At 40.4% G+C, this 27,149-nt stretch overlaps 2 long non-coding RNA genes across 2 annotated transcripts; one reads left to right on the forward strand and one right to left on the reverse strand.

The window, feature by feature from the left end:
* Positions 1-7: 7 nt before the first annotated feature.
* On the reverse strand, positions 8-6,202 carry LOC123639581. Its single transcript, XR_006735769.1, has 3 exons — positions 6,166-6,202; positions 5,395-5,462; positions 8-252 (listed from the first exon to the last, which is right to left on the reverse strand). It is a non-coding gene; the product is annotated as an uncharacterized LOC123639581 (long non-coding RNA).
* A 33-nt stretch (positions 6,203-6,235) lies between these two features.
* LOC123639580 lies at positions 6,236-12,446 on the forward strand. The gene is made up of 3 exons (XR_006735768.1): positions 6,236-6,575; positions 6,879-6,963; positions 12,235-12,446. It is a non-coding gene; the product is annotated as an uncharacterized LOC123639580 (long non-coding RNA).
* Positions 12,447-27,149: the final 14,703 nt, after the last annotated feature.

Below are 27,149 nucleotides of genomic sequence, written 5' to 3' on the forward strand. Positions count from 1 at the left end.
CCAGAGGCGCGGGGCGGGGCCAGGAGCGGGGAGAGAAGGATGGGCGGGGTGAGAGACGCGCGGTTGGACGCTGGGCGGGCTGCCGGCGGGTGGAGCTGGACCTGGCGATTACTTCGCAGGTGACACCTGTGCTTCTGTGGACGTCTCTGCTGCTCCTCGGCCTGAGTCGCCAGGCCCCATAAACGTCGTTCTGCAGCCTCCTGCCTGCTGAGCTGCTAAGGGTGTCCCGCCTTCTCGTGGACACTTCCTCACCTCCTGGCCAATACTAGCCACTAAGTCTCCTCCTGCCACTGAAGGTCTCTACCATCCTCCCACTCCCTGCCTTTCCCAGCGGCCCCCCACTTTCGTGACCCTTGCTGTCCCTCTGATCCACTCTACCCAAGGATGCCCCAGGCCATATTGAAAGCAGTGTTTTTCAGAAACGTTTGAAAACTAATTATAAAGAATGACTGTCACATCAAAATCCTTAAAATATAGGACCCAACTACTTTTTTTCTGCCTCATCTGGACTCATTCGCCACCCTACTCTCTTGCCACCCCAAATAACTCTCTGATAGCAACACACACCCTGTTTACTTCTACCTTCAAGCCTTAATTCATACTGTTACTTCCATCTTTAACCCCCTTTCCTCAGTCCCTATGATTGGGGCCCATGTCAAATCTACCTACTCCACGGCGTATTTCCAGATATCTTAATCAAAATTAATGTCTCCTGATCTCCCAATGTACAAAGTACTTTGTACCTGTTATCACTTTCATCACAGCCTGCCAGGCTTTATATAATTTGTGTGTTTCTCTTTTCCCACTAATTTTTTTTTTTTTTTTTTTGAAACAGGGTCTTGCTTTGTTGCCCCAGCTAGAGTGCAGTGGCATCATCACAGCTCACTGCAGCCTCCTACTCCCAGGCTTAATTGATCCTCTTGCCTCAGCCTCCCGAGTAGTTGGGACTACAGACACACACTACCACACCTGTCTAATTCTCACTAAATTATTAATATACAGCTCAGCTCACACATTTATTCAGCACATACTAATGGACCAGGCAGGGTGGTAAAAGACTGAGGAAACAGATGAATAAGAAAATTGCTGAAGTTGAACAGCAGCATATGGTTTACTTCTAGGAAACACCTCTGAATAATACAGGCTCACAAGGCCTCAAGGATTATGAACAGTACCTCATGTGTCATAGATGCTCAATAAATATCTAAATTGGGTGGGATGCCGGGATTATTTATTCATTTGAAATATAAAAATATGAACACCTATGTACACAGATTGCTAAAGGTAGAAGTTAAAAAAAAAGTTGCTACTTTTTATTGAACACACCTTGGGTACATTATTTCTAATCTCACTACAACCCAGCATAATAAGTTTTATTATCCCTAATTTGCAAATAAAGAAAGCAGGCTCAGCAAAATTAAATCCAGGACCACACAACCAGCTTTCAATCTGGAGAATTAAAATGTCCACATATGGAAAACTAAACCATTACAATTTAATGTAATTAGCTTGGAATACTGAAGGAAGGCTAGATGAAGAAGGCAGGGCCCAGAGTGGACCACAGCCTATAAACATTTTAAATATATTTGAAATATTATTCAGCTACAAGAATAAGCAAAAAAGCACAAATCAAAAGCTGCAATATTTCCCTACCAAATTAGCTAACACTTTAATACTTACTGCTGAAGGAACAGAGAGGGAAAAAAGATTCATAGCAAAAATAGTTGTCTAGGTATTGGAATATTTTTATTATATTCTTAATTTTTCTAATGTTCGGCAATAGGCATTATTATTACCTTTATAATCAGAAAGACAAACTTAAAAGTTGAGTGGGCTTTACATGCCATGTGCAGCTTCATCCACAAACAGTATAAAGACTTAGGGGTGGAATGAGAAGGCATTAGGGGAGATATAAAGAAGTACAAATACAAATGAGTCTAAAAGAGAAAAGTAATTACCACAAAGAAGTGAGAGCATGGGCAAAGATTTAGCTGTAAGGATTTTCCTTTCTCCACTGCAGCACTAATTAAGAGCAAAAAGGACATAAACTGTTTAAATGTCCAAAAGAGGCATAATGGAGTGCATGCAAACATAAGTGTCCTTTTTTTCATTAAATACGTTCATTAAAAGTTTTTTTAAGTTGCAAAACAGCATATACATTATGATACCATTTTGAATTTTTATTTACTTTGTGCATAGAAAGTGTCTGGAAAACTGCTCCAAAGTGTTCACAGCGGTTATCTCTGGGTGAATGGGATTTGGAGGTTTTGTGGTGTTTTTGTGGGTTTTTTGTTTTGTTTTGTTTTGTTTTTTGCTTGCCTTCATCTTCAAAAATGAAAATAATTGCTTTTTTATAGGAAATAAGTTATTTAAAGTCATTTAAATCTATCACAGTAACAAATGAGGTTACATATAATTTTTAAATGTTTACCACCGTTCAGCTGATCACATAAATTGGGCCATTTTTGTCATATCCAACTAAAACAGAGCCAAGATGCCAGAGAGAAAAAACACTCAGAGTGCAAAATATTGCTCCAAGAATATATTAATAATTCTCTGCAAGCCTGGCTGCTGAAACTGCTTGCTATCACCTAAAACTAATTTTATCTATGACTACTAAAACAATCTGCTATAACACTAAAACTAATTTTACCCACCACCATCATTCACCAGTCAGAATTCGCCAGCTCCCCAAAACCTTACTAGTGCCAATAAACTTTCTTGAAAAACAATACATAACATATCTCCTTTTCATAAAACCTCTCACCCTCTCTTTTCTTCTACAGACATCCCAGTTTGCATATATGCCCCAAATTACAATTCTTTCTTCCCAAATAAAACATTTTAATTTCAGACATTTGTCTCTAAATTTGATTTGATTTTGACATAGTTGGTGTCAGATGCAGAGTTCCAAAGCTGACGCTCACCTTGGAGAAAATCACCAGCCCTTGGAACCAGACCATGAGGTGCTCACACTGGTGCCCCTTGAGGCCCTGCTTCCACTGGTCACCTCTTTTTCCCTGAGTGAGTCTCTCTTGGACTGAACTCTCAATTTTGGTCAAGTTCTGTTTTATTTGGGACTTAGTGGGGAGGGGTCTTCCCCCTTCCTGTCTGCTCTGGTTGGGAAATCTCCTACTTGGGAGGACTCTTCTCTTTGCAGACCTGGGCTGTGGGTCTGGGTGAAGAGATTTTTTTCCCTTTGGGTCGAGTTATCTTTCCTTTTCCCTTCAGTTGGAGGAGGCAACTTATCTTCGTAAAGATACACTTTATTTTCCATCTGCACTTACATTTATTTGGCCTTTACATATTCAGCACTTGCATTTAACTGACTCTTGTATATCTGACATCAAACCAGAGCACCCACAAAATGGGCTTTCAAAATTTAAGACATGACAAAATATTTTCTGACTCCAACTAATAACATATTCAAACATTATAAAGATTATTCAAAGTCTATTATACTTTAAACTAAACTAAAACATGGGGCTATAAAAGCACACACTCCCAATAAAATATATATCTCACTAATACCTTAAGACTAAAAAAACCAAAACATTCAGGACTCAAAGATTGTCTTATTATAAAATACTGTCTTAAACACTTTCCTCTTTAGAACTTTCTGCTCCCCTTACAATTCCTCCTCTTTACCCTTCTCTTAACTCTTTTACAAAACTCCTCAACTATTCTGACATGCTATTTAAATAAAACACTTAAAAACTAACAAATATTTTCATAAATCATTTTAACCTTCATGCTTTTTTAAAAACAAAGATAAAATTCCCATATAAAGAAAACTGCCCTATACTAAAAAAAAAGACATTTTTATCTTCAAAGATAAAAAAATTAAAATCAGAAAAATACCATACAGACTTTACTAAAATAATTTTTTTTATTTATTTATTTTTTAGAGACAGGGTCTCCCTCTGTTGCCAAGGCTGAAGTGCGGTAGTGCAAACATAGGTCACTGAAACCTCCAACTCACGGCCTCAAGTGATTCTCTAACCTCGGCCTCCCAAAGAAATTAAGATTACAAGTATGTGCCATGCCTGCCTCCCCATGACATATTAATTTATTTAATTTATTGCCTTTAGACTTCAGCTTTAGTTTTTCTTTTTTTGGTTTCTTTCCCTAGAGATGGAGCCTCACTCTGTCCCCCATGCTGGAGTGCAGTGGCATGATCATAGCTCACTGCAGCCTCCAACTCCTGGGGTCAAATAATCCTCCTGCCTCAGCCTCCCAAGTAGCAGCTAGGACTACAGTTGCACACCACTACGCCTGGCTAATTTTTTATTTTTTTGTAGAGATGGGGTCTTGCTTTGTTGCCCAGCCTGGTGTTGAACTCCTGGGCTCAAGTGATCCTCCCACCTTGGCCTCCCAAATTGCTGGGGGGATTACAGACGTGATTGGGCTCTTAATTCAAAACTATTATACAAACTAAATGTATTCTATTATTTTTTATTTTTGAGACAAGGTCTCACTATTTTGCCCTGGCTGGAGTGCAGTGGACTGATCATAGTTCACTGCAACCTCAAACTCCTGGACTCAAGTGATCCTCCTGCCTCAGCCTCCCAAGTAGCAGCTGGGACTACAGTCACACACCACCATGCCTGGCTAATATTATTTTTATTTTTTGTAGAAACGAGGTCTCGCCATGTTGCTCTGGCTGTTCTCAGACTCTTGGCCTCAAGTGATCCTCCCACCTCGGCCTCCCAAAGTGCTAGGATTACAGGTGTGAGCCACTGTACCTGGCCTTATTCTATTATTATTATTCATTTTTATATTATAATTTATAAACTTAATTCTTATTACCTGCCTAATCTTTATAAAACCAACTCTTCCTAACAGAGTAATATTAACTCAATGCCTCAAGCTATAATGCCTATATATGCCCATATAATGTCTATAGACTAATAAAATAAATAATAGATTCCAAACAAACCTACCCTAAAAAAATTTTTCCTTCTGGCCTCTTTGTTACTCAAATATAGTCCAAATGCCTGACATAGAGCCCCATGACCTGCCCCAACATGAGACAAAGAACACAGAGACAAGTCCAGCCCAACACCAAAAGACAATTAAACCTCAATACAAAATAATTAATCAGCATTTTGGGAGACGGAGGCAGGAGGATCGCTTGAAGCCAGGAGTTTGAGACTAGCCTGGGCAACATAGCAAGACCACCGTCTCTACAAAAAATAAAAAAAATTACCCGGGCATGGTTTCACCAGCCTGTAGTTCCCACTACTTAGGGGACTGAGGCAAGAGGATCCCTTAAACCCAGAAGTTCAAGGATGCAGTGAGCTATTCAAAGATCGCACCACTGCACTCCAGCCTGGGCAACACAGGGAAACCTTGTCTTTAAAATAATAATAATTATTATTCAGTGATACTTACAAAAAGATCTTGATCCAAAAAAACATGCAAGTTGATCATCCAAATTGAGTCATTCTTGGCATACCCAACTAAAATACAGTTGAGAAGCCAGGGGGAAAAAACACTCAGGTCACAAAACATTGCTCCAAATATATAATTCTCTATAATCCTGACTGCTAAAACTGCCTACTATAACCTACAACCAATTTTATCTAATGACTAGTAAAACAACCTGCTACAACTCTAATTTCACTCACCGCAGTCACTCACCAATCAGAGCTTGCCAACTCCCCAAAACTTTATAGTGCCAATAAACTTTCCTGAAGAATATGTAATATTTCTCCTTCTTAGAAAACCTCTAATCCTCTTTATTCTTCAGACATACCAAATAGCACCTCATCTACATGTATGCCCCAAATTAATTTTCTTGCCAAATAAAACATTTTAATTTCAAAAATTCATTTCTGTATTGTCACTTCACAGATTTTTAACATTTAATGCTATGTTTATTTTAATTGGCAAATAAAGGTTGTATATGTTTATAGTGTACATGTTTTCAAATATGTCTATATTATGGAATAGCTAAATAAAGCTAACATAAGCACCTTTCAGCTTTTCAATCACTAACGTCGAATCTATTTATCAAAGGCCAACAAAAATTTCGTGAGATTAAAGCCTTTCCTTAGCCTTGCAGTCATTTTAAATGTTGGGAAACAACAAAACAGTCTCCACTGCCCTCCCCAAAAATATACCGCACTCTGTCTAGTAATCCCACGCAACCAGGAAACGCACCGTCATAGGCAAGCACCTCCTTCCGGAAGGATTCAGCCCTTCAACCCGGAAGTGAAGAGCGAAGGCGCGCAGTATTCTGGGAAGAGTTACGATGGCGAGATTGAGATGGTTGGCTGTTACCAGGGCAACCGGAGGCGCTTGACAGTTATCTGCGGTTTGGAACCGCTAGCTAGAGGGGCTGAGATGCTCAGAGGCCTTTTAGGATGAGCGAAAGGGTCATGAGAACCCTCTTAAAAGAAGATTGTTCTATCAGGAGGTTATCCAGTGGTTCTCCGCGATAGAACTGCCGGACCTGGGGATCTGGTCGCGCCCTCTTGTTTTTCTTTGAGTCAGTCCTTTAGAGTAAATGAAGTGTGGCCCAGTAGCTCCTCACTGTCTCTTCTCTTGTTTTCTGCCTCCTTTTAGAAAATGTAAGTTGAGCTTCTAATATACATTGCAATGTGCTCTAATGTGTTTGTTTTTTAAATTATGGAAAATGAAAAAATAAAAAAGAAGAAAATAAAATTCATCCAGGTACACAGAAGTAACTTAAAATTTTCTTGTATTACCTATCAATTTTTCTTCTCTGCATAAATATTTTTGACATAGTTGAGTTGATTTGGGGATAACCATTTTGTATCCTGCTTTTATAGAGAGATATATAATATAATTTTGTTATTAAAATCTTAGCAACAATGAAGTCATTGAAGACCTTAATGTAAATCTGTTTGCAGGGAATTGAAAAGACAGAGATGAAGTGGATGCAGCATGTGGAGACAATTCTTTCAAGAAGTTTGGCTGTAAAGGAAAAAAGAGAAGGTCAGTAGCCAGAGGAAAATGGCAAGTGAAAGAAAGAAATTGGAATTTTTCTTTAAGGAGGAGAGAATGATGTTTATTAGTACATGAAAAAAAAACAGTGATAGGAAGAGATTAAAGATACTGCCAAAAAAGAGGATAACTGACTGACTCCCTAAATAAATAAGAGGAGATGGGATTCATAGATCAGGTACCTAAATTAGTTTGTATTGGAAGTGGAACTGGAAAAAGGATGTCAAAGTGGATGTGGGTGTTGATAACAATTAAAGAACTATTACAAAAGAGCAACAAAAATATATCAAAAGATATATATACACAAATGGCCAATAAATAGGTGTGTTCAGCCACATTAGTAATAAATATAAATGGCATATTAGATGCCTGTTAAATTGTCAAAGATTATCAACAAAATATTTGTGTTGGGCAAGGATTCAGTGGAAAAGGCATTGCAGGTGGGAATAGTAATTGGCACATATCCTGCCCCTGCCAGGCATTTTAGAATTCTGTATCAAAATCCTTAAAATGCATACATACTTTAACTAAGCAAATATACCTCTAGGAAATTCTCAAAAGGCAATACTCAAAACTGAACATATATGTTGAGCTGGCTAGAGTTCATTGTAGCATTGTCCACCGACAAAAGATAGGTTAAATATATTATGCTCACGCTTCTTAGACATGGATAACATTGTTTCAGTTAAGTTTATTCACCTTAGTTGAAGTAAGAGCATCCTCAAGTTTTCTAGGAAGGGAATGTGGAGGTGCGGTCTGATTGACTACCATGGTAGACAATCAGTAGGATGCTTTGAACCATAAAAATGATGATGTAGAAGACTAATGATAAAGAAAGATTTGTAAAGTACATTGTTAAAAGAGAAAAATAAGTTATGAAAGCAGCGTATACAGTGGGCCTTACCACAGAGTGTTTTGTTTGTTTGTTTTTTAGCTATTCTTTTTGCTTATCTGTATTCTATGTGATAAATATGTTTTCTAAGGACAAGTAAAATATTATTTTAAAGATGCAGGGAAGGGGAGATGGGAATGGGTGATAACCTACTTAATGGGTACAATGAACAATATACCTGGGTGACAGCCACACTTATAGCCATGACTCAAGCATTATAAAACTGATCCATGTAACCAAAAATATTCGTGTCCCTGTAACACTTTGAAATATAAATAAATAAAGTTGCAGATAAGCTTATAAGTGAGATAGGAAGTTGGAGAAGTGCCTCCCTGGTAGCCTTTAAGTAGATGATGCTCTGTGAAGCAGGAGATCAAAGGAAATAGGAAGCTTTACTAAGCTTTAAGAACTATTTTTTAGAATGTGTTTTATAGATGTGTATTATTTATTGATGTCTCACCACTCTCACAAAAGATTGAGTATGTTTAAAAAAGATGCACGCTATAATAGGAGAAAATGATTGGAAGAGAAAATCGAGGCGAAAGGTAATTGGAAGACAAAATAAAGTCAAAGATATGTTAATACTGCTAAAAAAAATTTATGCCTAAAGGTCCTGTGTAATTGCTAGAGGCTACCACAAATTGGGCTCTGAGTCTCCTAACTACTAAAGCAAAGGGCTGGGTGAGGTGGCTCACATGTGTAATCCTAGCACTCTGGGAGGCTGAGGTGGGAGGATCGCTTGAGGTCAGGAGTTCGACGCCAGCCTGAACAAGAGTGAGGCCCCATCTCTACTAAAAATAGAAAATTAGCTGAGCATGGTGGTAGGTGCCTGTAGTCCCAGCTACTCGGGAGGCTGAGGCAGGAGGATTGCTTGCGCCTAGGAGTTAGAGGTAGTTATGAGCTAGGCTGATGCCATGGCACTCTAGACCAGATGACAGAACAAGACTCAGTCTCAAAAAAAAAAAAAAAAAAAGATTTTTTTTTTAAGTTGCTTAAGAGAAGCATAGTTTTTGTATAAAAGCCTGCAAAAAATTTCTCCCATGGTTCTCATAAGGAAATAATTCTCAAAACAACCATGTGTAAAAGGAGATACTATTTCCCATTTACAGATGAAGAAACTGAGGTTTACAGAGATTAGATAAATTGGCCAAGGTCACATGGCTGGTAGAGGATAGAGCCAGGATTTCAAACCAAGTCTGTCCCATGCAAACCATTTTCTTAACTAGGTACCCTACTTTATGGAAGAGATAGCATTCAGGTATTTTAAAGGATGAAAAAAGTTTTGTCAGGCAGAGATTGAAGAAGATTGAGGTGGACAGAGCAACACCAAATGAATCAAAAAGGTTGGAAAAGCATAGGGTATGTTTTGGATACAGCACACACACACAAAATTCCTGGGAATATGAGATATATGCAAGTGAGCACTAGAGAATAAGTCTGGAAAGACTAGAGACAGATTTTTAAGGACATTATAACAATGCCAGTCTAGTAAGTTTTATCTTTTTTATACAGGAGTCATTGGTTTAAGCTGTTTTTTAAGAGTCATAATCTTCTAGAACTTCCCAGGAAAGTTCACTTCACTTAGGGTATAGCTTATCTGATAAAGGTCTCAGGCCTCAGGGCATAGTGGACCTGATAAAACTGAGCTTTAAACACGGAGACCTTGAACCTGAAAATTCCCTATAAGAACATTGGGGTTGGGGGTGTTGACACTAGGACTAGATTGGGGACTTAACCCATCAAGGTGAGGGAGGGGTCTGATGACATATGATAGAATCCTGTTACACATTAGCTATGTGAAATTGATCGGGCAATATAAGTTCTTTGGATCTCTATTTCCCCATCTCTTAAAGGGTGGAAAGAGGAGGAGAAAGAAGATGAAGACTGTTGGACAACATGATCTCTTAATATCTCTTCCAGTACTAACATTCTGTGATCATATAGGCCAGAGATTGCAAATTCAAATGCCTCGATTAGAGGCTAAGAAGTTTTCATAAATGGGGAAAGGGACAATATAAGAAAAACAAGGAGTGATAGAGGATAGAGTGGTAGAGTTTAGAGATGTCCCCTCTAAAACTCCAGTCAATTCTTGCAAGAATAAGGACCCAGTGTTGCCAGATCCTCTGATTTTTTGGGAGAAACAGGAAAACTATATTTTTAAGAATATTATACAGAACAGGCCAGGCGGTGGCTCACGCCTGTAATCCTAGCACTCTGAGAGGCCAAGGCGGTGGATCGCTCGAGGTCAGGAGGTCGAGACTAGCCTGAGCAAGAGCGAAACCCTCGTCTCTACTAACAATAGAAAGAAATTATATGGACAGCTAAAAATATATAGAGAAAAATTAGCTGAGCATGGTCGCGCATGCCTGTAGTCCCAGCTACTTGGGAGGCTGAGGCAGAAGGATCACCTGAGCCCAGGAGTTTGAGGTTGCTGTGAGCTAGGCTGACGCCACAGCACTCTAGCCCGGGCAACAGAACGAGACTCTGTCTAAAAAAAAAAAACAGAATATTAGACAGAACAAACAAAACTCCTCTGCTGGCTAGATACAGTTATGGGTCACTAATTTTCAACTTCTGCTATAGGTGGAAGGGCCTACACAAGAGTGGTAAGCATTTGAATGAAAAGAATTAAATATGAAGAAAGAGGAAGAAATCAAAAAGAATATCAAGATTTCCCCTGGGGAATGAGGAGGAGGTGGCAACATTAATAGAAATACTAAAGTCAGCAGAAGGTTTGGGGAGAGAAGGTGCTTGACTGTGAGTTTCTTGAACATGGGGAAAACTTATCATTGATATGTGTCCACAGCACATGAATCAAATTCAGCTGTTGAGTTTGAGAAACGTGTGAGACTTATCAGGGGTAAGGGTACAGGAATATAAGACAGTAATTTGGGGGAAAAAGATAAAAGAGGAGTTAAAGACATAAGATTCATTCTTTCAATAAAGTTTTATTGAACATATATCACAATATGTGTTTGTTATTTCACAAGATTTTAAACCCTATGAGGACAGAAACCACAGTTTTTTTTCACCACTTACCCATCACCTAGCACAATACATGGGCCAGTGCTTAATGTGTGTTGAATAAATGAATGAATAAATAGAAGGCACTGTGCTTTACAATATGACACAGAGTTGAATTAGAAAATCTTCTAAAAAGAAGCTTACAAGCCAGGAAGTAAGACAAGTCTTATACATAAATAACTAATACAAGTTTATAAGTAGTGCCACTTTACCAAAAAAAAAAAAACACCAGGGGATTCAGAAGAGAAAAAATTTTGTGGAAGTTAAGCTGTGTCTTGATAATGGATAGTTAGTATTGGATCACAGAGATGTTGAGAGGAACGGATCAGAAGCAGCTAAATAGAAGATGTATAGCCTTCTGTTGAAAGTAAGAAGTGTTTGGAACTGCAAAGAAAAAGTGTGAATAGTGAAACAGTTTGAAGCAGCAACCTTGATCACCCACATGTAAAAAAAGTAAACAGGGAAAAAGTTATCAGAAACCCTAAGAGAAACATCAGGAGAGTGAGTTTCATAGGAATTAAGAATCCAGGTTTCAAAAAAGAAACATCAGTCAGCATTGTCAAATACTACAGAGACAGCAAGCTATCAAGGAGGATCCAAGGCCATTGGATGTGGTGTTTAAGGAAATAATTGATGACTTTAAGCAATTTATTTATTTTTGGCAAATAAATATAAGGAGAAGAGCTTAAAAGTGCAGTAGAATTGAGAGGCTTGTTGATTTGTTTAGGGAGGTAGAGAATGGGGTTCCTTAGAAGCAGAGGAAAAAAACTAGAAGAGAAGGAGAGATTATTTGCATCTGTTAAAGTACAGAAGACCAAAAGAAAAAGAGAAAAAAAAAGAAAAAAAGAGAAGGAAAGATTAAGTTGCAAAACAGGATGAATTTATGAAGCAAGATTTGGGAGAATCTAAACAGTAATGAGATCAAGAAATGAGGGAAGAGTCATTTGTCAAGAATCAGCATTATAATTCTAGCAAATATTATTCAATAACAAAGGTAATTTTTTAATCTCTCTCAACATATTTTGATAACCTGGTTTCTTTACACTTTTATATAGCCCCCAAATAACTTTTCATATGCTGAAAAATAGTATTAGACATGTTGCTTTAAAATCCTCTTTTTATAGATAAATAGGTATTACAATGTACAACTCCTGCTTTTTGGTTGCTCCATATCCCTTTCAGGAAGCCACCGCCCCCTACAACCTTAGTCTGTGTGGTTCAAATGTGGCCAATTCCCCACTCCCCACCCTGTCCCCACTCTTACACTTGATCCAGACCTGGCTAATGAGAACTATCACTGGTACTTTTGCTGGCACTATAAAGACTCTCTTCCTCTGATGTTGCAGGTGCTAAAGACCACATGAGCAAGGAGCAGACAAGTCACCTTTGCTACCACATGGTGGTTTGTCTAAATTGAAGCTAAAGAAGCCAAGCTGGAAGACAGAGACCAAGTCCTGATGACATTGTTTGAACTCAGGGATCCCAACATGCCTAAAAACTATTTTTACCACTGGACTTCTCAGTTAAATGAGCTAATAAATTCTCTTTTTTACTTAAACTTGGGCTTTACCTAGATTTTTGTCATTTACTACTTAAAACATCCAAATACAGAGGAATACATCAAGTCAACATTGTTTCTCTTTCTTCTCTGTTTTATTTTAAATGTCTTACTCTATAATGTACTCTAAAAGTATTCTACAGTTCTCACTAAATTATTATTTTTTTTTTATTTTTTTATTTTTTTTGAGACAGAGTCTCACTTTGTTGCCCGGGCTAGAGTGAGTGCCGTGGCATCAGCCTAGCTCACAGCAACCTCAAACTCCTGGGCTTAAGCGATCCTACTGCCTCAGCCTCCCGAGTAGCTGGGACTACAGGCATGCGCCACCATGCCCAGCTAATTTTTTGTATATGTATTTTTAGTTGGCCAGATAATTTCTTTCTATTTTTAGTAGAGACGGGGGTCTCACTCTTGCTCAGGCTGGTCTCGAACTCCTGACCTCGAGCGATCCACCCGCCTCGGACTCCCAGAGCTAGGATTACAGGCGTGAGCCACCACGCCGGCCTCTCACTAAATTAATCTCAAATCTAGTACAAGTCCCATGGTAATCCCAATATTATTAAACTTCTTTTTGTTGTTTGCTTGTTTTGGAACTAAACAAAATTAACTCCAAAATTCATTGAGAGGGAAAAAAACATGAAAATACCAAGAAAATAGGAGAATTCATAAAGGGGAATTGTATTATCAGATATTAAAACATCAACAATAATAAACATTGGGTGGTAGTGGAGTAGGAATAAACAGTCATGGAGCACAATTCAAAGCCTGAATATATTTAAGAGTATTTACCATATTTGACATCTATACCACTACCAACAAAAAACCTGTTAAGTGGAGTTCAAGACTTCTTTACAGTTCTTTTGTTTTTAAGCTCAGGAGATATAGTCAAGCTACTGTGTCCAAATGTTACTTGAATATTTGAATAAGTTATTTTTTTTCTGCTGTGTGAGTCTCTGTTTTATGTACAGCCCAGTTTCTTTGTTTCTGTTTGTATTCAATTTTAGGACTTCTTCCCCAAACTTGTTGATCAATTTTATTTTATAAATATGTAAAAAATTAGCATGATTCCAAAAGTCAAAAACACACACAAATCTGTACCCAGAAAAGTATCATTCTCTCCATTCGCCTTCCATTCTGCTCCCACCATCCCCCTGTAAGTAAAACAATTTCCCCAGTTTCTGGTTTGTCTTTCCCGTGTGCTTTTGCATAAAAAGTAAGCAGATACATGTGCATTATTTCCCCTTATTTCTTATCTATAATAGTGGCATACCATGTATTCTTTTTTGTTCTTTGCTTTTTTCATTGAGCAGTAAAGCCTGAAAATCACTCCAAAAAAGCTGCCTAATACTCTATTCTGTGTGTATAATATAATTTATGCACTCCATATCCTATGTATACACATTTAGGTTATTTACATTTTGCGATTACAAACAATGCTGCAGTATATAATCTTACACCTACGTAGTTTTATGTTGCTGAAGATGTTTCTTCAGGATAAATTCCTAGAAGTGAAATTGTTGGGTCAAAGGGTAAATTCATACGTAGTTTTCTTAAATATTGCCAAATTCCCCCTCTACAGGGATTATATTAAATATCATTCCACATTCATACCAGCAGTAGATGAAAATGCCTATTTTTCCATAGCCTCCTCAATAGAGTTCATAGCATTTCTTAAACTAATGATAATACTCATTTTTTAAAAAAATACAACCATAACCATGATGTCTATCTATATATCATAAAATTTATGCTTTTCCCAAAAGAATTTTAGGTGCAAGTCCATGGAACCATAAGTAGCTTGCATCCATGAGTTCACATTATGTTGATGCGGAATCATATGGATTTTCTATGTGGATTTTCCTTTTTCCTTTCACAGCTATGCTCTGGAACAACGTGGTGGAGAAGCTGGGAGGAGGCGAGCACCAAGCCCCCACCATGTAGTCAGTTTGGCTGCCACCCCAGCAGGCTGCAGTGGAAAACTGTCCCCTGAGGACAACCTATACCCACGCACCCCTGGTTCCTGTCACTGTCTCGGAGATTGGTGCTGTGTTGTGTTTGTCTTTCCTGCAAAATGTGTCTTTGTTTTAGTCACGTATTTTCATCATGTAAGAAAAAAAATTTCACTTTTGGACACTCTGGCACCAAGAAACAAGGAAAAGCTAAACCTAGGGATGTGAAACTAAACATCCTCGAGAGATACATCAAGGAGAAGACAGCAGACATTTCTTGGATCTGACTGAATGCACACTGCAAATCCCCAAAACCTCAAGAGTGTTGAGTGAACAGAGTGGACACATGCCTTGAACCCCCACGTTGTTCTCACCCTCCTCCGAATCCCACACAGGAAGAGGCCCATCTGTCAATGGGTGATATTGTAGAACCAGCCACCAGGCACAGCTCCTCTTTACTGGAGTCAAGCAACTCACCATGTCTTCCTCTTCCACCTCCTAGAAACCCACCTGCCCAGCGGGCTGTCAAGGAAGGGCCTCCATGCCATTGACCTGTGGAGGGTAGAGGAAGCTACCCCTCTAACTCCAGAACTGAATCTGGCCAGCTCTCCCTGCATTTGCCACACTTCTACATTCTTCCCCTTGCTCTTTCTCTCTTACCCCTCACCCCTCCTTCCCTCGGCCACCATACCAATCACCCACTAGTACTTCAACAAGCCCATCTGGGTCCTCTCCCTCCCTGGCTTAATGGAGGATGGGTGGCACAGTGGAAAAAGCACGGGCTTTGGATAAAAAAAGGTAAACCTGACTTTGGGCTCTGCGTTAATGAGCTGTATGACCTTGGACACGTTATACAGCCCTTCTAAGTCTCAGTGTCTTCATCTGTTCAATGAGGATAATAAGACCTACCTTGCAGAGTTGTTGTAGGATTAATAATGATGATTTTAGTGTCTGACACATGAGTAGTTCAATAAGTAGTAACTGGTAGTAGTAGAGACGAGGGAAGGAGAAAAGGAACTTCAGCATCCTACGTGAAAACCCCATGTAAGGGAGAACAAAAAAGTGACTATACTTTCTTTTCTTTCCATCATCTAATCTGCTTCCTCACCTGAAAAAATAAATGATTTGTAAGGCCTTTTCCAATACTAAAATTCTATTTTCAATGGCAAAAATAAACAGAAGCATATTAAAGGCCTAATATGTACAGATAAGGTCAAATAAATCTCTTTAGGTCAACCTGCTTAAATTAAAATCTAAAAAATAATCTTTAAATTTCATTTTTTTTTCTTCCTTCACACATTATTGCCAAGGGCGTCACTGTGCTTCATCAAAGCAAGCAGCCAGTGGCAGTCATTCCTCCACCATAAGTACTTTGGCCTCTGAGGCTATTTTCATATAAGTGTGTATATATGTGTGTGTTGTGTATATTATAATACACACATATAATTTTTATTAAATAATGTTTATACTTCAAAATTTTCATTTCAATGCTTCATTGCTCTTTAAATCTGCACTAATATGGTCACCACTAGCCACGTGTGATGACTACACACTTGAAATTGGCTAATCAGGATTGAGATGTGCTGTAAGTGTAAAGTACACACTACATAGCAAAGATTTAGTTTGAAGATAAAAGAACAGAGCTGGGCACAGTGGCTCACAGCTGTAGTCCTAGCACTTTGGAAGGCCAAGGCAGGAAGATTGCTTGAGGCCAGGAGCTTGAGACCAGCCTGAGCAAAAGCGAGACCCCCATATTTACAAAAAATAGAAAAATTAGCCAGGTGTAGTGGCGTGCACCTACAGTCCCAGCTACTCTGGAGGCTGAGGCAGGAGGATCACTGGAGCACAGGAATGTGAGGTTGCTGTGAGCTACGATGATACCACTGCACTCTAGCCCAAGTGACAGAGGGAGACTGTCTCAAAAAAAAAAAAAAGAATGGAACATATCTGATTGATATTTTAATATTGATTACATGTTTAAATGACACTATTTTAGATATATTAGATTAAATAAAATATAGTATTAAAATTAATTTTGCTTGCTTCTTTTTACATTTTTTAGTGTGGTTACAAGAATTACCTAAGTGGCTCACATTATATTTCTACTGTGTATGGCTCTAAACAAGTAGCAATTCTATATAACATCAGTAATTCCCAAAACAGTTCTTGTCACAAACTTTTAGTAAATTAATTTGCTAAGGAATAAGGTCTTTTTCTGTGTATACTCTATGGAGAATAAAATGAATACCCCCACTTAGTAATTTTTACATTCTAATTTTTCACAGTGATCTTCAAATCACTAGATATCAGTAGGAAGAGTGACTGCCGTACTCAGTGGTATGGCCTCATTCCAAGGAGCCCATCAGTAAAAGATCAGGCTGAGACGGTTGCCTTTCAGCTTCAGTGTCTAGGAAATTCGTTTCATTCAAATTGAATCAGTTCAATGCAACCCAGCTAAGTGTTCTCCTGGGTACAGACTGTCTTTGGTGGGAGATAACAATGCTATCACTAGGAAGCCTCATTTTACCCTGCTTTTCTCCTCTAAATATTACTTTTTGCCTTTTTGCCATCTGCAAAGGTTTTCACCCTGGGTCCGTGAATGGGCTTTAATGGCTTCATGAACCTCTCGAAGTTGTACTCGAAGTTTTGTGTGTATGTGAATTCTTCTAAATAGAAGATCTACAGCTTTCATCAGATTCTCCAAGGGGCCTGTGACCCTCAAAAAGTGAAAGACCACTGATGTAAGGGGTTAAGTCGTGGTCTACTTTTGTATTACTTTTGTATTGCTGCAGTAACAAAGTACCACAAATTTAGCAACTTAAAACAAATTTATTACCTTACAGTTCTGTAGGTCAGAAGTCGGATACGGTGTCAGGAGGCTAAAATCAAGGGCTGCTTTGCTTTCCGGAGACTCTACAGGAGGAGCCATTTCCCTGTTGATTTGGGTTGTTGGCAGAATTCTCTTCCTTGTGGTTGCAGGACTGAGGTCCCATTTCCTGGCTGGCTGTCATTGGCTGTTCCCAGCATCTTGAGGTTGCCATGTGACCTTCTTCCTCCATCTTCAAAGCCAGGGTTTGAGTTCTTCTCACACTTGGAGTCTCTCCCACCTCTTCTTCCATCTCACTTCACTGGCTCATCCTTCTGCCTTGCTCTCCCACTTTTAAAGGCTCATGTGATTACATTAAGCCATCTGCATAATCCAGAATAATCTTCCTATCTTCATGTTCATAATCTTTTTTTTTTTTTTTTTAAGAGAGTCTCACTCTGTTGCCCAGGATAGAGTGCCATGGCGTCAGCCTAGCTCACAGCAACCTCAAACTCCTGGGCTCAAGCAATCCTTCTGCCTCAGCCTCCCAAGTAGCTGGGACTACAGGCCATACATCACCATGCCCGGCTAATTTTTTCTATATATTTTTAGTTGTCCAGCTAACATCTTTCTATTTTTAGTAGAGGACAGGGTCTCACTCTTGCTCAGGCTGGTCTCGAACTCCTGAGCTCAAACAATATGCCCACCTCGGCCTCCCAGAGTGCTAGGATTACAGTCATGAGCCACCATGCCTGGCCTTCATGTTCATAATCTTAATGCCCCTCTGCAAACTCTCTTCTACCATGTAATTTAACATTGTCACCGATTTCAGGGATTAGAGGGCCTGGACCTTTTTGGGGGGCCGTTGTTCTGCCTGCCACACCCGTCCTCCCACGTTTGAGCCATTTTGCTCTATTCCAAGCACAGAGACGGTGAGGCTGGTCACCAGCCCCTGTGCAGGGGATCTCTCAGCAGAAAGTATGTGAGGCAATGTTTGTCCTCAACAGCTTCCTAAGTCTTCTTTTAGTCACCAATTTTGAATCTGTAGGTCCCCATCTACAGATTCTACACACTCAGGTGCAGTAGCACCCATTCCTCTTGCCTCCCAGGCCAGGCTGTGACCTTCATATCTCTACCTTTCCTCCTCTTTTTGTTTTCCTTAGAAGAGGGGTTAGTGAGTTCAGTTTCCTTTTTTTTTTTTTTTTGAGACAGAGTCTCACTGTGTTGCCTGGATAGAGTGTAGTGATGTCATTGTAGCTCACAGAAACCTCAAACTCCTGAGTTCCAGTGATCCTCCTGCCTCAGCCTCCCAGAGTGCTACGATTACATGCATGAGCCACTACACCCCACCCTTTCCTCCTCTTAAATAAAATAAAGTTCCTCAGTTACTGTCTGGGAGGAAATCTAACAAAATAATTCACTGTAAATTGTTAACAACTGATAAGCAATAACCCCTCCATAATAATCTTAGAGCAAGAAAGATTTGCAAAATTTATTAATCCCATAAAAAATTTGTTACTAATTTCTGTAAATTACAATTATGATGATAATTAAATACTTCCACCTACCTATGCCTTCTTTTTTTCTTCTTATCTGCAGCAATCAATCCCACTTCCTGGGTTTTATCTGGGGGACAGTCATTTCTCCCTCTTCTCCTAGGAGATTTGCCCTTTGTGCCAGCCCCCAGCTCAGCACGCAGGTCAAGGAGAGAGCACTGTGGACCTGCCTGTCGTTAGGCTTACAGATAACCAAGGAAGGAGGCTCTGGGACCAGGGGACAGGCCCAGGTTTCTTGGCCTGGACCTTCTATAACTGTCCCCTTTATAAACTAGATACTTGTTCATCATATCCTTGTTTTTTAGAGAAATAATCAAATATAAAAAGATACTGAGAACAACTGTCTTCACCAGGATAGATGATCTTTTCGTTTTTAGTTTAAAACAAGATTTAGCAGCCAATCTAAAAAGTTACGAAGAAAAAAGTTATTCAGAGATGGAGCCCTGGCTTGCTTACAGACTCTCTGTCTCTGTCTCTGTCTCTCCCTTTCTCTCCCTCTCTCTTTCATACACACACACACATACATTTCTGCCATGTGAAGTTGCAATAGAAGTTAAAAGATTAAAACCTGTTTTGTTGCTGATAGATTGTTTTGTTTCAAAACTCAAAGTTTCCAGGTGTCCCCTTCATTAAACCATCAACCCCTTGACACCACAGACAAAATAGCAGGCTCCTCAGCACTCGCCTACTGGAGCTCCCCACGGTGGAAAAGGGAGCATCACATTTTAATATGGCTGCTTTGATACGGGGCCATTTTTTTACAAGGTCTTAAAAACAACATCACTTCTGTTCTCTCTCTCAGGTGATGTGTGCAGTACACATCCTTCTCCCAACCCTTGTATCCCACCTTTGATCTCTGCCACTTCCTCACTCTATATCCCAGGCACCTCCAAAGGTGAGCTCACAGTGAAGCTAAGAAAGCTTCCTAGGGCCCCTCGCTTGTAAGGCCCTGGGGGCGTCAGGAACTGCTGGAAGTTGTGGAAGCGTCTAGGCAGGGAGAGGAAGCCAGGTTGCAATAGGAAGCATTTCTGTGTGAGCAATTCTGGTAAATTGCCTAAACGGATATCAGAAGAAAAGATTCTAGATCTCCAAAGAATCAATAACTTGTCATGATTTATTTTCTCACCCTAAATAAGTCCCTAAAGAGGTACTGGGTACTTTTGTACCCAGTTTTGCATGTTTTTTTCTTAGAAGCCACCAAATGTAAAGGCTTCAGCCCCATGAAGCCTGGGTCTGCCCCTGCTCACCTTGTCACAGTTCCCCATGGCATCCCCAGGTCTCCACACACTTGTATGGACTTCACTCCTAACCCCACGCCACCCCTGTCCCACCTGCCTCAGCTGCAGGGGTGAACATTCAGTCAAAATACCAAATCACTTACTAGCTCTGTGGCCCGGGGTGAGATAGTAAGGCTTACTGAGGCCAGGTGTGGTGGCTCACACCTGTAATCCTAGCACTGTGGGAGGCCGAGGTGGGAGGATCCCTTGAGGTCAGGAGTTCGAGACTAGCCTGAGCAAGAGCGAGACCCCATCTCTACTAAAAATAGAAAAATTAGCCGGGCATGGTGGCGCATGCCTGTAGTCTCAGCGACTCGGGAGGCTGAGGCAGTAGGATTGCTTAAGCCAGGAGTTTGAGGTTGCTGTGAGCTATGATGATGTCACTGCACTCTAGCCCAGGCAACAGAGAGAGACTCTGTCTCAAAAAAAGGGGGGGGGGGCTCATTGAGCTTCATATTCCTCACCTGTAAAATGTGGATCATAATAATAATACCTATCTTGAAAGGTTACTTTTAAGGATCAGAAAGAATGGATGAAAATTACCTATCATCTTGCTTGGAATATGGGCGCTAAATTTATATTACCTAGGACTTTCAACTACTGTGGCAGATGGAGATGGGGAACACAAACTGCACTCAACCCAGGTAATTCCACAAATAGTTTCAGTCCTTACATTTGCTTGTCACGACTTATACATTAGCAAGCTCTTAACAGAGTGTTGCTTTAAGTTTGACCCACATGTTAACCACTGGGCCCAGTTTTGGGTGTCACCTTTTGGTAGTCCCAGGACCTTCCTATTTGTCCTTTTCTGCCATTCTGCGGGCACCTAAACTCTGCCTTGGATCTGCTTCCCACCCCCAGTTCCTCCCGGCACCTCTTGATATTGTGTTTCTGCTTCCATCTTCATTTCTAGTTTGGAAAAACATATTAATTTCTGCTTCCCCCTTTTAAGCTACTTCCTAAGGATTTCCCTGTAATCAATTGTTTTTTTAATATTCACTGAGTATCTATATATGTACTGGACATTTTGTTAGGCTCTTGGGAGAAAGCAAGGAAAGTGATACAGACTCTTCTACTTTAACAGGCTTAGAGGAAATAAAATGGATTCAAAATTACTACAAAAAGATAAAGAATATGTTAAGTGCTATAGAAGCTCAGGAAAGTAAAAACAAAAAATGTTTGGGCTAGAAGAATCAGGGAATGTTGGAAGAAGGACTATTTGATCTTGATCTTAAAGGACAGAGAGAATTTTGGTCATGGTAGAGAGGGAGGGAAATGTGCTCCAGTGTGTCTGAGGGTCGGGCTTGGTGGACGTGAGTAGAGGAGTGTGGAGAGATAAAGCAGGAAAAAGAAGTTGGGATCCGATTTTAGAGGCCCTGAATGCCAGGTTAGAGAGTTATTGTGTAGGCAGTGGGGAGCCCCAGAAGAAGGAGATGAAGAAAGGGAGACTGAATGATTGCGATGGGAGAAAGTGATCAGAACTGTACATTAGCCAGGCCCACGAGCTCACAGCGGTTGGGTGGATTGAAAGGGAGAGGCCTGGAGCTGGGGAGCCCACTTCAACTACAGCTGCAGCCGGCCTCTGTTTATGAAACAGAAGCTGGGGGCAAGAGGCTTTTGGAAGAAAAACCTTTTACTAAATACAAAGGAAATCATTGAATAAATAAATAAGCAAACACATGGTGCAAAAAAACACAAGTCATTGAAATAGCAATTCCATCCATCCCAGGCTTCTGATCCTGTTATACCAGACTCTAGCCCAGAGTTCGCTGACCTGTTCAAGGACATCTCTCTCGGCCACTTTCGCTTCTACTTCTCCTCTCCTAGCTTCTCTTCTACTCTCTCCCCACCAATCCTTTACTCACCAGAGTTCATCCTCAGCTCTCTCCTCTGCTCACACATTCCTCCACTTGACATCCACCTGGAAGTCCCCCAGACAGCCCTACATTCTTTACCTGCCTCTCAAAATCTGTGCCACCCAGACACCAGGCCCAAACCCTCGGTGGCAGCCATACTGGACTCTTCCCTCCTTCTCGTTGCTTCTACCAATTCTGTTCTTTCCTCAATGTCCCTATTTCACTGCCTTAGGACTTCATCATTGTTCCCTGCATTATTATAGTAGCCTGCTAATTAGTTCTCTGCCTCCTTCTCCCCCTAGCAAAATTATTTCTCAGATATAAATCTGATCACATAACTCTGCTGCTTAAACCCTTCAAAGGCCCTCCCCTGCCACCCTCCCTCACCTCTTCCAGAATAACATTCAAATTCCTTAATGTTATGACCTGGCCCCACATAACCTCTTCATCCTCCTCTCTCACACTCCCACATCAGCATCCGTGCACGCTCTCATCCAGCAAGGATGCAGGGAGCATCTGCTGTGTACCTCACACCGCATGCTTCAGCCCAGCTCAACATGCCCATGTCTGGTGTGCTTTCCAGCTGCCTGGGCCTCCCTGCCTCTCTCCACCCTCACTCACCCACCTGGAAAACTCCTTATTCTGTGAGACACAGATTAGGCTCTAGCTCCTCTCTTTTAAGCCCTCGCTGACTTCTGGGGGAGGTAGCCATTCTGCATCTCTGTCCTCACAGCATGCATGTTCTTCACTATCATTGCACCCACCACACTACATGACATTTACTTGTTTGTCTGTCATTTCCCCTACACTTTTAATTGCTTGAGGACAAGAATCAGACATATCTAACTCATCCTTAGGTACCTAACAGCATTTAGGACAGAACACATAGTAAAAACTCAATAAAATTTTATTTTATTCATTTCTAAGATCTTTTCCAGCTTTAAAATTCTATGATTCAAGAACAGGATAAATATTTTTTTTAAAAAATTGAGAATATGTCATAAAACCCCACCCCACTCCACCCAAAATTATGGATGTGGATTTTCATATTTAGGGTTTTCTTAAATCTCCTGTGGACATCTGGCAGCCACTGCAGATACCATGCCAGTGTTGGCACTGTCCTGGTTCATCTCTGAGCCCCATCTGCTTTAGGGTGTTAAATAAACGTTAGCTGTTAACTCACTTCCTTCCTGATCCGTATCTTCAATTCTGTAATCCTAAACAGGGCAGGGCAAAGGATTCCTAGGGTGTCATGCCACCTCTTGCCACCAGAGGACAACAGGGAGACCCCCGTCTGTGTTAAAACCTTTCTGGCCACCAGATGGACCCCAAACACCAGTTTAATGGCAGAAAGGCCTTAATTTAAATCAGGTGCACTTCAGAACGCATTTTTCTTTTCTTCCTTCTCCCAGAATAGTGAAATCTCTGCCACAGATGACCAAACAAATGCCTGTCAATTGTCTAGTGCTCTATGCTGTCTTGCTTGGGAAGAAGAACTGTAGGAAGAAAAAGAGGTAATACTAAGAACTTTTTTTGTGGTTTTTTTGGTTTTTGTTTTGGTTTTTTGTTTTTGTTGTTGTTGTTGTTCTTGTTTGTTTCTTGACAGAGTCTTGCTCTGTCTCCCAGGCTAGAGTGCAGTGGCGTCATCACAGATCACTGCAACCTCAACCTCCTGGGCTCAAGTGATCCTCTTGCCTCAGCCTCCTGAATAGCTGGGACTACAGTCGTGGGCCACCACGCCCGGCTAATTTTTCTATTTTTTGTAGAGACAGGGTCTCGCTCTTGCTCAGGCTGGTCTTGAACTCCTGGCCACGTGAAATGCTAGGATTACACACATAAGCCACTGCTCTTGGCCAACACTAAGAACCTTTTTAAAAATGGTTAGTAAAAGAGGCTCTCTTCAAATCCAAATAAAAAGAATGAGAAATCTGAATGCCAGCTAAGGATGTAGGTGAATCCAAAGAATTAGTGTTAATTTTTTTAGGTGTGTTAATGGTGTTTTGATTAAGAAAATAACAAATACACAAACCTAAAATCAAAGCAAACAAAATAAAAGCCCTCCAAAAAATCCCGGGAGGAGGGAGATAGTGAATCCCAACCTTATTCGTCAAATTACATTCCTGAAAGCCTGGCGCTCTCATGTGGCTCAAACAACCAAAATAAGAGGGGTCTGTGAACTGGAGAAAATCCTCCTAGGAGACAGTTTTGCTGGGCCTAGAAAAAAGTTTAGGCCACGTGCTGTTACCAACCCCTTGGTGGACTGGCAGGTGGGAAGGGAGTGGGGGCGAGACTTTCCTTCAAACATGCTTGAAGGAAGTTGCTCTACCTTGAAAGACAGCAAATTCAAGAGAGGGATTCTTCATGTTCTTTTTGGACAGACCTCTGGAGTTTATATTGTCCTTCAGGATGCTTGCAGTTCCTCCCATTAAAGATGAGTGGTAATTATTTACCTCAAGGAAGAAATTTCCATTAAAAACAAAGATTCACATCCAGATTGCATGAAAAGACTGCACTGGGGGCGTATGGTGATTTCATTCAGAACTAGCAGGAAAAGCTGTCCGGGGAGCCGCAGGGGTATTTTCATTTTGTAGATCCTGGAAGAAATAATTCCATGCCCTGCTTTTCTTCTTCATATACTGGTGCTGTTTCTCTTCAGCTAAAAGAAAACTGTTTATAGGGAGGCTGATTAGAGGAGGTATTTTTAACCAAAAAATAAATGTTAGTGCCCAATCACCCACAAAATACATGTGACCTTCCCTGACCACCCCCCGACTAAAGTCTATCCCCGTATCATTCCATCCCAGCACTTGTGTATGTCCTTCACACACTGTGACAGCTGCTAAGCATTTCACTTGTTTGTTTACTTGTTTATTGATTATCCCCTTCACTAGCCTGTAAGCTCCATGAGGGCAGGATCCGGGCCTGTTCACCAGTCTCGCAGCTCTTATCAAAACGGCACAAAATGTGCATTTAGTGAGCAATTGTCAAATGAATAGATGAATGAAGAGAAAGCTTAGTGTCATCCAAATTCTACCAAATGCAAGAGGGGGAAATATGGAATCCCGGCTGGTTTCCACATTGAACATTCTCTCAGGTGTGAACAGGACTATTAACACTATTGCTCTTTTTCAATAGAGCCCAATCATAATTACTGTTAATTTACCTGTGTTCTCCAAGAGGGACTACTTAAGCCAATTATCAACATTAAAACATAGAAATGTGAAATTTCACTGTTGAGATGGCAATCTATTTAAAATACATCCTACTTTCATTCTCTTGTTAGAAGACTCTTCTGACAAATCTCTTTATAAAAGCCAAGTCTTCCCCTACTTGAGCCTAATCATGGTAGAACTATTAGTATGCTGCAAAGAACGGGGCTGGGGAGTGAGCTAGTTCTGAAGTTGAGGCCCAGCTTGGCCAATGAGAGCCGAATGACCTGGAACAAGTCAGCCTTCTTGAACCTCCATTTCCCCCTAAGAATGCCTCCCCGCAGGGCTGTGTAACTGGCATATGTGGACCCTCCGGACCATTCGATTCCATGACTCAAAACCAGCCAAGAGTAACCAAGCGCCTATGACACCTTAGGCTTCCTCACCCAGGCACTGGGAACATCTCACTTAGGAGATGAGAAAGCAGGCCACATTCCCATTGCCCTACTCAAACTTTCTCTCCAGTCTCCATTTTTCTACACTCTTCAGCAGAAGGTGGGCGTCCACAGTGCATGCACACACTCTCTACCTCAGTTGCTCGTACTCACACAGAACCACACTGCTCCCCCTGCTGCCTCCTCAAAGCTCCAATTGCAGCTTCTGACTTTATTGTGAAATATGGCCAAGTGCTCAAGAGCCAAGGAAGGTAAACATGTTATAGAGGCTAAGACTTTTCTAATCCCATCATTAATGGGCTGTAGTTAAGACGCATCCATACAGCATGCACGTAGCCATACCATGGCAGAAGAGGGGTACATTCTTTAATATTCAGGAAGCCTTTACAGATCAATTAGGAAAAAGCAAACTGCTCAACAGAAAAATGAAGAATAACAACATAAAAAGAATGTTAAAGCCCTGTGAAAATGTAATAACTCCATGAAAATATGCTCAGGCTTACTCATAAATTAGACAAATCAAACAATGAGATACCATTTTCATCTATCAGATTAACAAAAATTAAAATCAATAATGCCCAAGCTGCGTGCAGTGGCTCGTGCCTGTAGTCCCAGCTACTCAGGAGGCTAAGATGGGAGGATAAATTAAGGCCAGGAGTTCAAGACCAGCCTGGGCAACAAAGGGAGACCCTGTCTCTACAAAACATAAAAAATCAATAAAGCCCATTGGTAGGAGTGTGGGGAACCAGGCCCTTACATACTTTTGATAGAAGTACACAGTGAGCAATTAACAATACCAAAAACTTAAATATAGGCCAGGCGCAGTGGCTCACGCTTTAATCCTAGCTCTCTGGGAGGCCAAGGCAGGAGGATCCCTTGAGGTCAGGAGTTCAAGACTAGCCTGAGCAAAAGCAAGACCCCCGTCTCTACTAAAAACAGAAAAAATTAGCTGGGCATGGTGATGCACACCTGTAGTCCCAGCTACTCGAGAGGCTCCTTCCTACAACCCTATTCCCATCCCCTCCCTTCCACCCAGAGGATGCCAGGATCCTGAATTTGGTGTTAATCATACCCGTGCAATGCTTTAAATGTTTTCACATTTTACATAAATGATATTTTGTTGTATGCATTCCTCTGAAACTCATCTTTTCCTCAATATTATATTTCTGAGATTCTTCCATGTTAATAGCTTTTTTGAGCTAACTTTTTTCCTCTGCATAACTTCATATGATATGAATATGCCACAATTTATGTGTCCATTTTTCTGGTTAACGGACTTTAAAGTTGTACTAGTTTTTTTTTCCTGTTACAAACAATGCTCTATGAACGTTCTTGTATATAACATCTCTTGATTGTACTTGTGTGGAGATTTCTCTAGGATATTTGCCTAGGAATGGAATTGCTGGATCATGGAATATGGAAATCTTCAATGATATTAGAATTATTTTCCAAAGTAGATGTTCTAATTTATACTCTTGCCCCCAGTTGTTCACTCCACATCCTCACCAACACTTGCTATTGTCAAACCTTTTAGTTTTTGTGAATTTGATTGGTGTAAAATGCTCTCTTGTGGTTTTAATTTACATTTCTCTGGTTACTAGTGAGGTGGGCATCTTTTCACGTGTTTTTGGCCATGCATGTTTCCTCTTATGATA

This window comes from Lemur catta, chromosome 6 (assembly GCF_020740605.2).
Source record: "Lemur catta isolate mLemCat1 chromosome 6, mLemCat1.pri, whole genome shotgun sequence".
NCBI classification, from domain to species: domain Eukaryota; kingdom Metazoa; phylum Chordata; class Mammalia; order Primates; family Lemuridae; genus Lemur; species Lemur catta.